Consider the following 14,115-nt stretch of genomic DNA (forward strand, 5'->3'; position numbering starts at 1 on the left):
CTCTTTACAACGGCCTGCAGCGCCCTCCATTCTCTAGCCTTGCCGTGTCTCTGACTACATCTCCTAAGGGTTCATACTCACAATCCACCCCCTTCTTTTCTCATCTGCTTACAAGCTACCTCTGATCACTGTTAATAGGGATCTCTTCTTGTCATTCCCCAAGGAGGCAATGGAATCCCAATGAAATATTAGATTCTGGTACCATTGCTCCTTATATCTATTATATACTGTACTGACATAGCTCATCAGCTGAGGTTAAAAGTAATATACAAACTGCAAGAGCTGGCTGTCACAGAAGTATCCTAATCAGCTTCTAGAGGCTACCACATTCCTTGGCTTGTGGCCCCAACAATGGTTGGTGGAATACTTCCCCCACTCCCCTTCTTCTGTGTCTGTCTGACTGCAGCTTGAGAAACTTCCCTGCTTTTAATGGCTCGTGTGATTTTATTGTACCCACCTGAATAATCCAGGGTAATCTTCCCATCTCAATGTTTAAAACCTTAATCAAATCTGCAAAGTCCCTTTTGCTATTCAAGTTAACATATTCACAGGTTCTGGGTATTAGGATGTGGGCATTGGGGGCATTATTCTGCCTGCTGCATTCATGGTTCTCTTGTGATCACCAGGAAACTCATTGTACCTACCTGAGCAGTCCAGGAAAAGAGACTTTATCCGAAATACAAAATGTACGGGACTCAATATAGTGCTCTATGTAAAAGACAATAATAATATGAGGTGAAAATGATTGTAAATATTGGGACTTTAGTTTTCTAAGTTGTTTTCCTCCAGATTTGTTATTATTCATAATAATGCTAGAGCATTAATTAAGGAATCAATATTATAATACCACCTTTGCCTTTGAGAAGCTATGACTTTAATTCAACTTTCTGAGCCACTGTTATTTTCATTTCTATTTGTTCTTAAAAAAAAATTAAGTAGAGAGATGATTAGTTGAAAAAGCAGACAAAATTAAAGAATTTATACTTGTTCTTTTACATGTCTCACCTCGGGGAATCTGCTTTACATAATGTTATTCTCCAGCCTGCCTCTGAGAACTGCATTCCATTGAAACTATGAGAGTTGTATCACTTTCTAAAATTTTGTCTAATCATGTAAATTCCTTTTCAACATTAAACTCGTAATAGCATGTCCAATATTACTCAATTTATTATCATCAGCAAATTGTTAGATGCATTGTTTTCTTCCACTTTGAGATCATTAATTAAGATGTTTTTGGTGACTGAACATCTCCCCGTCCCAACATACCTCATTAAGAGCCTCCTGGCACCAGAATCTTTAGGCCATTAATCAGTTCCAATTGGCCTCAGTCTCTCAGCCCACTTTGCTACATATGAGAGCCTCATCAAATCCGATGCAATTAGAGTCATAGGCCAGGCCCTGAGATATTGTCAGACCACCATAGACATCCAGAGTAACCACAGGGAAATGAGCACCCTCTGAATAAAAATCAGACCCACTAATATCCTTGAATCAGGCCTTGGCCAATGGCTCTACAGTCCATAGAGCAATAAGTCTGAGGTAAGAATGGGGATGGAGAGAGTGGATGTGTTTGAGAAATATTTAAGTAATAATATTGGCATGACATGAAACTGCAATTGCTATAGGAAATGAAGGCAAGTTATAATTATTTTTTTCACCTTCAATAACTGAAGGGATAGTGATGTCATTCCCTTAGAGAATGTAGAAAGAGAGTAGTTCTTGTGTGTGTGTTTGTGTGTGTGTGCGGTGGTGAGAGTAGGGAGGAGTTGTAACCAGTCTATTTTTATAAAATGTTTGATATGTCTCGGGAAGATCTAAATAGTGATTTCCAATAGTCATTTCATTACATTGGTCAGAAATTCAGGAATGTGGTTCTGAGTTTAGATTTGGATTCCATCATACTACACTTAGCAATTAACAGTATGCAGGTAGATGAACTCCATCAGGAAGAAAAACAAAGAATATGTTGGGAAGAACCCTGAGAACTATAATGGAGACAGTAAGTACAGCCACAGGTGCAAGCCTATAAACCTTTGAAACAGGAAACAATAGTTTCAAGGTGATGAGAATGTTCATCAGCAGTAAATATTGTCAACTAATCTGGAGCATAATGCATTATGCTATTACTAAAATCTCTTTTATAACTTTCAATCAACTTTGTATATAGATAATGGACATAGTATACAGAGTTGTACTGGCTCTGAAACTAGGGTATGCCTGGGATGGAATCACAACTCTGTTACTTAGAGACGTTGAGCAAGTTATATCACTTCTCTAAGCCTCAATATATTCATATGTCATGTCCAGAAGATGATACCTCTCCACAGAATGGAGAGGTTTATTGGTGATTATATCTTTTAAGCAGCAAATAGTGCTCCCATGCAAATTTAAGTTAAGTGGGGTGGGGGGCAAGACTTGGGTCTTCTTTGTTCATTGCAACATCCCCAGTTTCCATAACAGTGTTTTTGATGTAGTAGATGTTCTATAAACTTTATTTAATTAATAAGTAGTAGAAGTTCTATTTATGACCACTAACATTGTATGGACCTGTAAAATTTATTGTTATGATAGATTCTAGTGACCAGTATAATACTTGTTGAAATGTTTGGAGACATAAATGGGATTTGTGGAATTTAATCTTTCAACTGGAGGAAGATTGATAATTTAGTTATGAGGTGATTTATGCAGATTTATTAGCAATTGAAAACCATCCCTGAGTTATAGATATATTTCAATTCAAGTGATTTGGAAAAAAATTTATTAAAAGACTCATATATTTAAGGAAATGTGTCAGACGTTGTAGGAGATGCAAAGAAAATAGGAGAAATACTGCTACCAAGTAATCTGCAATTTACTGCCACAAAAATAAAATGGCTTGCTATTCCCAAAACTTAGGAAAAGCAAAAATGGAAGTTTGAGATGCAGAGCAAAGATGGCAATTAACCTTTCATCCTCATTCCTTTCAGGCTAAATCTATCCAAGGCATTGAGACTTATGAGTCACCGGGAAAGGGAAATGTAACAGCCCCAATCAACACACCAGCAGCCCCTTGTGTAGCATTTTCCATTTAACACAATCTCTTTCTCTCATGTCTTTCATTTAATCTCTACAATCATCATGAAAAGTAAAATATTTTTGATTCATGCCTAGATAAATTTGCCAGCCTCCCTGTAAATGCTCTGGTCACCCTGCACCTTGATTCTAAAAACTGGTCCTATAAATCATATACTATCCTAGATAGAGAAATGTGAGAAATCACATAAAATTTCCTCATTTTAATAGATGAAGGATGAAGAAACTAAAACTTAATAACATTAAATAGCTTCTGCTTGTGTACTTGTTTTCAGATTTTATAATCTAGTTTTTTTTCCTCATTATAAAATATATACTTACTGTAGAAATTTTAAAAAGTAAAGAAAAACTAAAGACAGGGAAAATGCTCTATAAAAATATTTCACAAAAATTTATCTGATAAAAATAGATAAACCTCCAATCCTAAAGGACTAACAAAATAGAAGTTTATATCTCTGTCATGGAAATCCCTAAATCATGTTTCTGATTGGGTTTTCCTTCAGGTGTTGATTCCAGGACCCAAATGGACCTGTCTTCCACAGTAGTTTCAAGGTAGTGGAGCAAAGACAAAAGACAAACAAACAAACGAACATGAAGGAACATGCCTGGGAGCTTTCGTGAGCCACGCTTATAAGCAATGCTTCACTACAGTTCATGTTCTATCATTGGTGAGAACTGAAAACCTGCCTGCCCTACCAGATAATCGCCAGCCCCTTTAAGGACCGTCGTGTTAGTGTGCCTGCCAAAAAGCAGCACATAGATCTTCACTTGATCCAGGAAATGACCAGCCACAGAAAAATATCTGCCTCTTAGATTAAATAATCTTTTCTTCTTTTGAAATACCCCAAACTGCTTGCTAACGCCTTGCAACCCAACAAGGATTTCCAAATGTACTGGAAGGCAAATTAGAAAGCTTCCTGGCTTCCAAATTCCACACTAATAGAATGCTTGCCAATTAGAATCTGTCTCAGTGTTTTCTCTTTTCACTCTATATTAGGGACTAAACATTTGTGTCCCCCTAAAAATTCACAGGTTGAAGCCCTAACCCCCAGTGGGATGGTATTAGGAAATGGGGCCTTTGGGAGGTAATTAGGTGTAGATGAGGTCATGAGAGTGAAACCTCCATGTTGGGATTAGTGCCTTTACACCAAGAGACACCACAGATCTTGCTTCCTTTTCTTGTCTCCACAGGCGCATACCAAGGAGAAGCCGTGTGAACACATAGCAAGAAGGTAATTGTCTATAAGTTAGGAGGCAGGCCCCATCAGCAACCGAATCTGCCAGCACCTTCATCTTGGACTTCCCAGCCTCTAGAACTGTGAGAAATAAATGTTGTTTAACCCACCTTGTATATGGCATTTTATTATGGCAGCCTGAGCTGACTAAGACACTCTATAAACCTCACCTTTCTTTCAAACATCTTTGAAACTCTATTGAAACTAAAGACATGGTAGACAGGTTCTCTTACACCACAGACTCATGGATAAATGGCTTTTGCTAATTTTGCCTGTGACTTGGCTTTATTTTTGTCAGAAGTGTCATATAGCCTCACTCAACTGGAAGAGAGACTTGAATGTGTTGTCTAGCTATGTCCTCAAAGTAAAGAAAACCAATTTGGTCAGTAGCTAGACAGCCCTGCCATATAAATCAGAGGTACTGGTAGGAGATAATGTCTATTTTTTTGTGTGTGTGTGAGGAAGACCAGCCCTGAGCTAACATCTGCCAATCCTCCTCTTTTTGCTGAGGAAGACTGGCCCTGGGCTAACATCCTGCCCATCTTCCTCCACTTTATATGGGACGCCGCCACAGCATGGCTTGACAAGCAGTGCTTCGGTGCACGCCTGGGATCCGAACCGGTGAACCCCAGGCTGTTGCAGCAGAGCGCACCACTTAACCGCTTGTGCCACCGGGCTGGCCCAATAATGTCTATTTTTTATAGCAACATTTATAACAGCAAAACCTGCAAATAAGCCCAATGCCAAATACAATATTCCTGCCCTGACTAAATCCTTCAGCAATATTTAGAACTGTCAACCTTTCCTTTTCCTTCGAAACACTCCTTTCTTTTGACTTCTGTCGCATAGCACTGTCCTGATTTTCCTTTTTCTCAGGTCGTTGGAAGGCTCCTCGTCCTCTGCCCATTCATCAAAAGTTGGATTATGGCCTCAGCATTCTTTTCTTATATAACCTATTCTCTCTGGTCAATCCAATCAGCTCCTCCAATTTTTGTCCAAATCCTGATGATTTTAAAATATTCTTCAACTCAGATATATTTCCCAATTTTTAGATGCATATCTCCAATTCTCTGCTAGACAAATCTGGGAAGTTCCATAGGCAATCACATTTTTAAGAAATGAAAAAATAAAAGTCATCTCCTTTCCATATCACCAACTGGACTCCCTTCCTGAGGTGTTTTGTCTTTGTTTTGCTTTTTTTCTCAAGACAGAAACCTGAGCCCCACCTTGACTCTTCCTCTCTATCACTCTTCCGAGCTAATCAATCTCAAACCCTGTCAGTCTGCACTCTCTAGTGCCTTTGAATTATAGGCTTTTCCCTACCCTGAATGCTACTGGTTTAATTCTGTTTAATTTATCATCATCTTTATTAAGGACTTTTGAAAAATTCTCTTAACTGGCCTCCCTCCAGGCCTATCCACCTCATTTTTAATCCTTACAGTGCAATCAGAATAACATCACTAAAATATAAACAGGAATATGTTATTTTTGGTGTAGGTGCCAGTAAATCATTGTTTTTGCACTGTCAATATCAGTATCCTCAGAGTGTAATTGTGCTAAAAGAGTAACTTCTCTCTTTGTGACATAAGACTTATTACCAAATGTGCTCTTTGGCTGTTTGTTCCAGAATCTAGGAAAAGAAGAAAATCAAGGGAGAAGGGTGAACATTTAATCCCAACCCTAAGCCAAAGGGCAATTTAATTAGTAAGTATAAAAACTTTTTGGGCATTTGAACACTCACTCTAGATAATTTCTTTGAAAATGAGCTCACATGACGTTCTATTCTCAAGTTTACAGTTCTTGGAATTAGAGTCATTCTCTTCAGGTGTTTTGAGTATATTATTCATTTTACTTTATTTTAGTTTGACCTCCATAATGGCTTTTTTTAAGTTATTAATAAAACAGTTACCATACACAAAGGGGAATACTGCATTTCTGGCCTAGTTGTAAAGCCTCATGGCAGGGCCTCCTAAAGCAGTGTTAATCATGTACACTATGGTATTTGTGGAGGCTTGGTTTAAGCAGGGTGTGGAAAGAGAGGAAGCAAAGCAGAGTAGCAATGGGACCACTTCTGAAGTAGAGAGAAGGCCTATAATTGTGTTTTAGGATATGGGAAGAAAATTTTGTTCTTTACAGTTTCATCCTTTCCCCATATTCAAGATTTGAAGCTTCTATTATCAGATATATCAAGTTGCAGGTAAATAACCAGGAACAAAAATGTAAAAATTAAGGCCAAATCTCTCATTTTTGTAGGTGAGAAGAGTTAAGCTCAGAGGGTGGAAAGGATGTGTTCAAAATTCTGTAGTTAAAATAAATATAGAGCTTTGCACCTGTGTAACTTATCCAATAATTGCCTTATTATCTTTATTTAATACATATCAGTTTTCTGTTGTGCATAATAAATTACCTTAAAATTGGTGGCTTAAAACCACCTACCTTTATTATCTTCAGTTTCTGTGGGTCAGGAGTCTGGGCACCACATAGATGAGTCCTCCACACGGGGTCTCACGAGGTGCGATCAAGGTGGCAGCCTGGGCTGTGGTCTCAACTGAAGCTTAGGGTCTTCTTCCAAGATCACTGGGTAATGGCAGATTCATCTCCTTGTAGAAATCATTGGGACTAGCTTCTTGCAGGACAGCTGGAGAACCTCTTACACTTCTAGATGCCTTTGTTTAGGGCTCATCTGATTAGGTCAGGATATTCTAACCAGGATATTCTTCCTTTGATTACTTCAAAGTTAACCGATTGGGGATCTTAATTGCATTTGCAACATCCCTTCACCTTTGTAATATAACAACTAACCAAGAGAGTGATATCCATAATATTCACAAGGTTTTAGATTTCGTCTGGATGGTTTAGCAGCATAATTAGACAAAGAGATGATTAAGAGTAGATGTCTTAAATCAGACATCCTGACTTCAGCTATTGTCTCTGGCACTTAGTAAATGTTCATGCAACTTACATAGACCTTACCTAGGTTTTTAAGCCTCTGTTTCTCTTTTGCAAAATTAGAATAAAATACATTCACGTACTAGATAACTTTTTGAATTGCGTGTCCAGAATAGAAACCAGAAACTATTTCTTGCCATTTGATCAAATTCACCATCTCTTGGCTGATTTATTTAAAGTCAATGCTGCTTTTTTTTCATTGGGTAGTATATAATACAATATAGTTCTAATCTTTTCCTTGGATCCAGAAACTTGAAATTTTTTTGACCTAAAACTTCAAAATTTTAAGAACTGTACTTAGTTTCATTTGTTTGTTTTACATTAAGAAGATTATAAAACCAATATGAATTTCAAAGGCTGGCATCTGCTAGGGGATGAATATTAACCAAAGGGTGCTCTCACCCTTGGCTAAATTTTCTTGCCTCTAAAATATATTTTTTAGAAAAGTAAAAAAATGGCAACTGTTAAAGACTGATCTCAGACCAAATTGAGACTGTTTGGCATTTCTGGGTTTAAATTAAAAATATACTAACATTTGTGTGAACCAGGCAGGAATCAAGACTTACAAAACAGCCCTTGATTGGCAATTAGCAATTAGAAAATTTCAGAATGTTCAGGAGGTAATTTTGGATAAGTATCTAAATCCATGGCTACATGTCTGATCCTTTACCAAAGTTTTCACGTATCAGACTTGCAAAGCTGAGAGGAAAATTTCCCAGTTACAGGTTGCCTCCAGGGATGTTTCTGATGTTCGCTTCATTTATAGCAAAAAGGATTTTATAGTTTTTTCAAGCTGTGATCCAGTTTGAAGCAAGAGTGTGGAGGTAAGTGAAAGGCAAATAAGAAATAATAAGGACATATTTTGTACCTACTCTGTGCTTGGTGTCTTTCTGAAGTTTAGAAATAAAGAATTATTACTTTAATTTTTCAGATGTGTAGAGACGCTACATGACTTGCCTAAAGTCAGAAGCGTCTAAGCAGCATAAGAATCCAGTTATATCTGGCCACATGGTTCACAGTAAGAAAAGCCTGGACAAGGAAGTGAGGATCATTCTTTCTTATGGAGACTCTGTCAGAGGGAAAATAAGCCAATCAATTTGTAGAATGGGAGGATATGGTGAAACAGAACTTGCTTACATTGTGCATTATGGTAGTCTCTGTGAGTCATTCATTTATTTATTTATTCGTTTAAAAGCATTTATTAAGCACCTACTATGTGCCAGGCACTGTACTAGGCCTTTCAGATACATCTATGGATAAAACAAGCAAAATCTTTGGCCCTTTAGAGTTTACTTTTGCATGGCTCAGCAGACTGTGAACAATACGTATATGAAGAAGTAAATTAAATGCCATGTTAACAGATGATGGTAAAAACTGAACAGGGTATAGGGATCAGCAGTGCAATTTGAAACAGAATGGTCAGAATAGGGTGCATTGGGAGGAAAAACATTGGTCAAAAACTGAGGAAGGTGAATTAGATATGAGGGTATTGAGAGGAAATATGCTAGAGGAAGATGCACCAAAAATTAAACTGGGAGTGATTCCAACATTTTTTTTTGACTATAAAAATCCACCCCAAATTTATCCTTTTTTCAATTCTGCTAGAAGCCAAAGTCATCATCTTTCTATTTTGCCTTTCCCTTCCGTTGCCCCTTCTCTGACTATTTCTAATTCTCCATTCACTTTCTCCTTGTTTTTCTTCATTCTCCTCATTGTTACAACTCACCTTTAAAATTTTTATCATGATATATGGTTTCATTTTTTATATTCCTCTTACAATCCTTTACCTCTTCTACCCAAGAGCTCCCTTAGGCAATACTGCACAGAGAAGGACATGTGCGCAACTTTCCTTCCTCCTTTCAACCTCTAGTCTAGGCCTTATTTTTACTTAAGGATTTATTGGGTTTTGTTATATATTCTCCATTTGGCTACTGAGTTCCATTTTTCACCCTTGTTCTGAAGTTACCTATACAGCCCAGCTGTCTTGCCATCTCACTTCCAATGGTTTTCATCGAGATCAGAGGACAAAAAGGGAGTGATCATTCTTATCTCCGTCCCTCCTGGACGCAGTTTTGCAGTGAGTTGTCTCTCAAAGTCACAGCTCCTGTTGGGTAGCACTCTCTGCCAGCTGCAGACCTTAGTGGTAACCGCACCCTCTCTGGGTCCTTCAGGCAAGGGAGCAATGACTTTATGCAGGCAAGAGATACTTCACCTTCTCTTAGGGCTTTTTTTCACTTCTGTGCACATCTTTGTAAATATTCCCTTCATTAAATCCTCTTTGAATGTCCCTTTTAAGAATGTCATCTATTTCTACCTGGGACTCTGACCTATAGGATCATCATCTTCTCATCATATTATTCCACAGCAGGGTCAAATTCTATCGTAAATAAGTAGAGTAGGTATGACTTGATGCAAGTAGAAATATCTCCATCATGGTTATCAAATTCACTTGGATATTTTACATTACCATTTATTTTGTACCAACTGTGTACCAGACACTAAAGACAGTGCTTTATATACATTATCTCATTAGTTCCATACAGCAACCTTGTGAATGGGAATTGTCTCCATTTCATAGATGAGGAAACTAAGGTTTGAAGAGAACATGGAATTTGTCCACAGTAACAAAGCTAGTGATTGTTGGAAATAGAATATTAACCCAGGTACCTGTGACTTCAAAGTGCATATTCCACCTAAATAAATTTTTGAAGAAATCTTCTTCATCTAGAGTATTTAATTTATATTATTTTATTTTATTTATATTTTGAGGAAGATTGGCCCTGCGCTAACATCTGTTGTCAATCTTCCTCTTTTTTTTTTTTTCTCCCCAAAGCCCCAGTACATAGTTGTGTATCATAGTTGTAGAGTTGTACTTCTTCTATATGGGATGCTGTGTCTACATGGCTTAATGAGCTGTGAGTATGTCCGTGCCCAGGATCCGAACCGGGAACCCCAGGCCTCCACAGGAGAACACGGAAACTTAACCACTACACCACTGGGCCGGCCCCTATTTAATTTAAAATAAGTAGATTTCTTAAATGGCCTTTGATATAGTGCAAATGTCATCAGAAAGTTTGGGGGGAATTAATTGACCTTAAGAAATAGAAAGAATAAAGAGAAAATGAAGTTCTGACAGAAGGGCAAAAAATCAGGAGACAGATTGAAAGACACACTTTTCTTTTGAGAGTAACCCTACATCAAGTCATTTAAAATCCTAAATCAGCTTAGACTCCAAACATGAGTTAGCAGTGCGTGCATCATAATTCCTGTAGGAACTGGAGATACAATGAGAACCATGCAGTGTTAGGAACTCTTCAGAATCCTTAAAGTCTGCTCATTGACAAAGACGCTGATGAGTCATGAGAGACGGCAAGTAGGCTGTACTCAAAATTTTAAGAAAACTAAGATCAAAACCAAGTTCTGCCAATTTTACTAGCTGTTTGATCTTGGGCAAGACATTTGACCTGCCAGAGTCCTTCTTCCCTAATATGGAAAATGAATATAACAATGACTACCTCGTAGGGATCTGGGGTATATTAATTTTAAAAAAACCTAAGTGAAAACACTTTAAACACTATAAAATGACCTAAAATGTACAGAATGATTATGATTAAGGCAATATCCCCTATCAGAAAGGGCTAAGAGGAACACTTGGACAGAAAGAATCCCACCTTTTTGGAATTCTAAAAATCTACCTTGACTCATAGAATATTTTATTCTTTATTTTTCTCATACCATTTCACTTTTTGGAAGCTCATCTCTGAAGAACTAACGCACTGCTAGTGAATACAAACTTGTCTGTGATCAAACAATGAATTTTCTCTTAGCGTTCTGGCTAACATGACTCTATTTCCCTTTTTTTGGGTGGGAAGGGATACAAAAAGGTGAAACTCAATTGTGAAATGATGTTTTTGAAATAATATAAAGTACGTACCATTTCTTATTATAATACTTATCTATTTCCTAACATTTGACTCCTTTCCAATAGAATTTAAGTGACATAATAAAAGATATGTAAAATAAGATGGTTGAATTAATGTTAAATATTAAAAAGATATAATAAAAAATGTGTAAAGATATAAAATTTAAAAAAGAGAAGGAAGAAAAACATGAGGACTAAAATAATCTTTTTAACTGAAAATGACAATTGTCTCTGAGCTTCTTGTCAGCCTGAACAAAAAAGGAAAAATATGACTCATAATACGAATGAAAAAAACCCAGATGAGCACATTACACACTTGCAGAGGTTTAGGGAAATAGCTTTATTGTTTTTCCTAATTAGAAAAACAATTATAATTGTTTATAACTTACTATTTAATAATTTTAAAAGTGATATATTTTCATATCAAAGACTTAAAATATAGAATATTATTAAAAAGAAAATAAAAAACACTCATAATATCAAAACCAAGAGATATTAAACATTAATATGGAGTATGTGTTGTATTTTCAAAATTGTTTCTATATATACATTTTTATAAAAATTGGATGTAATTATATTCACAGTGTTTTGTAAGTACATTTGCTCATAACAGTGTCATAGACATTTTATACTATCAGTAAATAAAGATATCCAATTATCATTCTAATGATGGCATATCATTTTTGTATAGGTATTGATTAAACAATTGTGTGTGTGTGTGTGTACACAGAGAGAAAAAGAGAGACATAGAGACAAAATTTGCTCCCTCTTTTCTTTTCTAAACAGTTTCAGTAGGCAACCTTATGTATATAACTTCTCTGTTTCTCTTAGTATTTCCTTAGAATATTCTACCAGGATAAAATTTCTGGCCAATGCAAATTTCTGGACAGTTTACCCTGCATAAAAAAAAAAGAAAGCACATGAAAGTTTGTTTTCATTACTTTTATAAACACCAGTTATTATATCTATCTCTTTATCTCTTTATCTATCTATCATTTATCCATTTGCTCTGATAGACAAAACATGGCATTGTGGTATTTATTTGCATTTCTTTGCTTGGGAGGATGAACGTCTTTTCACATATGTCTTTTTTATGTATCTCACTTCTGTGATTAGTCCATTAATACTCTCAGCCTATTTTTACTACTGTTATTTTCTTTTTTTATTGATTTTTAGAAATGCTCTAATTATTAAAGATATTAATCCTTTGCTGTCATATGTGAGTCAATTATCTATTACTGTTTAGTTATGTTTAGTTTAGTTAGTTCACGTTTTGGTCTTTAATTTGTTGTCTATGTTTACCATTAAGAAATATTACCTTTACAGGTAGCTATATCTGTCAGCCTTTTTTTTCTTTGTGCTTTTTACTTGACTGTCAGTCTTAAAAGAAACTTCTCTAATACTATGAACTTGTGTGTATGTGTGTGTGTGTGTGTGTGTATTTACACTCTAAATTTTACCCTACTAGATTGGGAATATTATATAATACTTTTAAATATATAGTCCATCTACAATTTATTTTGGTGAAAATTATAAAGTAGCTATAGAACTTCTGGCTTCTGTTTTTCAAAATATTGACTAATATTTTTAAACATATCTTTTTCATACAAACGCAAAACGGCATCTTTATTATATTCTAAATTCCTTTTTTTAGTTTAATCTGTTTCTGAATTTTACAATCTGTCCTTTCTTCTGTATTAATAATGCAGTGATAATTGATATATCTTTATAACACAGAATTTTCTAGGGTAAATATTGCCTAATTATTCTTCTTTTAAAATTATTTTATCAACTCTACAGAATTTGTTCTTCTTGCTGAATTTTAGAATTATTTTGTCAAAGTGTCAAGCAAACATCAAAATACCACTGAGAATTTGACCTAAAACCTTTGATTTAATTATATCCTATCATCACTGAATTGAAATATCAGTCTTTCATATATTAAATTCATAAATTAAATTCGTATATTAAACTCCATCTACAGGAGTTCTGCTTAAAATTTTTGATTAATTTGGGAGGGAATCCAACAACATAAAATGTTTCTCCATTTATTACAATTTTCTTTGTGTCTATAAATAAAGTTCAATATTTTCTTCATACAGGTCTTCAAAATTATTGTTTACTTTCTCATATTACATTTATCTTGTCCTGCAATTGAGTCTTTCCTTTTCATTGCATTTTAAATTATTTACTGCTGAAATATACACAATCATTATATATTTATGTAGTTATATTTGGCTTCCTTGCCTCCTTAGAACACACATACACATACTTGCACACTTATGCAATTATTTATTTATTTTTAATACTTCTGTGTCTCTTTGATTTGTCAGGGAGACATCACATCCAGTACCATTAAGACTTATTTCTCTTTTTTTTCCGTTATTTATGCTGACATAGACATGAACTTCCAACAGTTATGAATAACAGCTGTGAGACCAGCTTCTTTTTTTTTGTTTCTGACTTTAATGCAATGGATTCCACCATTTATTTCATCTTTAAGAAGGACATTTGCTGTTGTTTTCTAAAGACAATCTTAACTATTCCTGCTTTATTAGGACTTTAGGGAAAAAAAGGAATGGATCTTAAATCTTATGGAAGTTCCTTAGCTTCTACCTAGACTCGGTGTTCAACCAGAAACAGTAGCAGGCTCCCACAGGAAGCATTTGAACATTGTGTGAGAGGGGAGAGCCAGGATTTTTGGTTGCTCCAATGACTGGAGAATGCTGCTGGCATTTACTGGAGAGGGACCAGAGATGCCAAAGGTTCTGCCGTGCATAGCAATATCCTGCACAACTGCAATCACTGTCCCTGCTGAAAAACACTGATCCAGCCTACTTTTTATCTTCTTTAATATACTAAGGATATGGGCTACATTAATAAATTTCATGTTTTTCAGAAGGAAATTGCATTCCCATATGATAATGTAATTTAGCA

Source organism: Diceros bicornis, chromosome 10 (assembly GCF_020826845.1).
Source record: "Diceros bicornis minor isolate mBicDic1 chromosome 10, mDicBic1.mat.cur, whole genome shotgun sequence".
NCBI classification, from domain to species: Eukaryota; Metazoa; Chordata; class Mammalia; order Perissodactyla; family Rhinocerotidae; genus Diceros; species Diceros bicornis.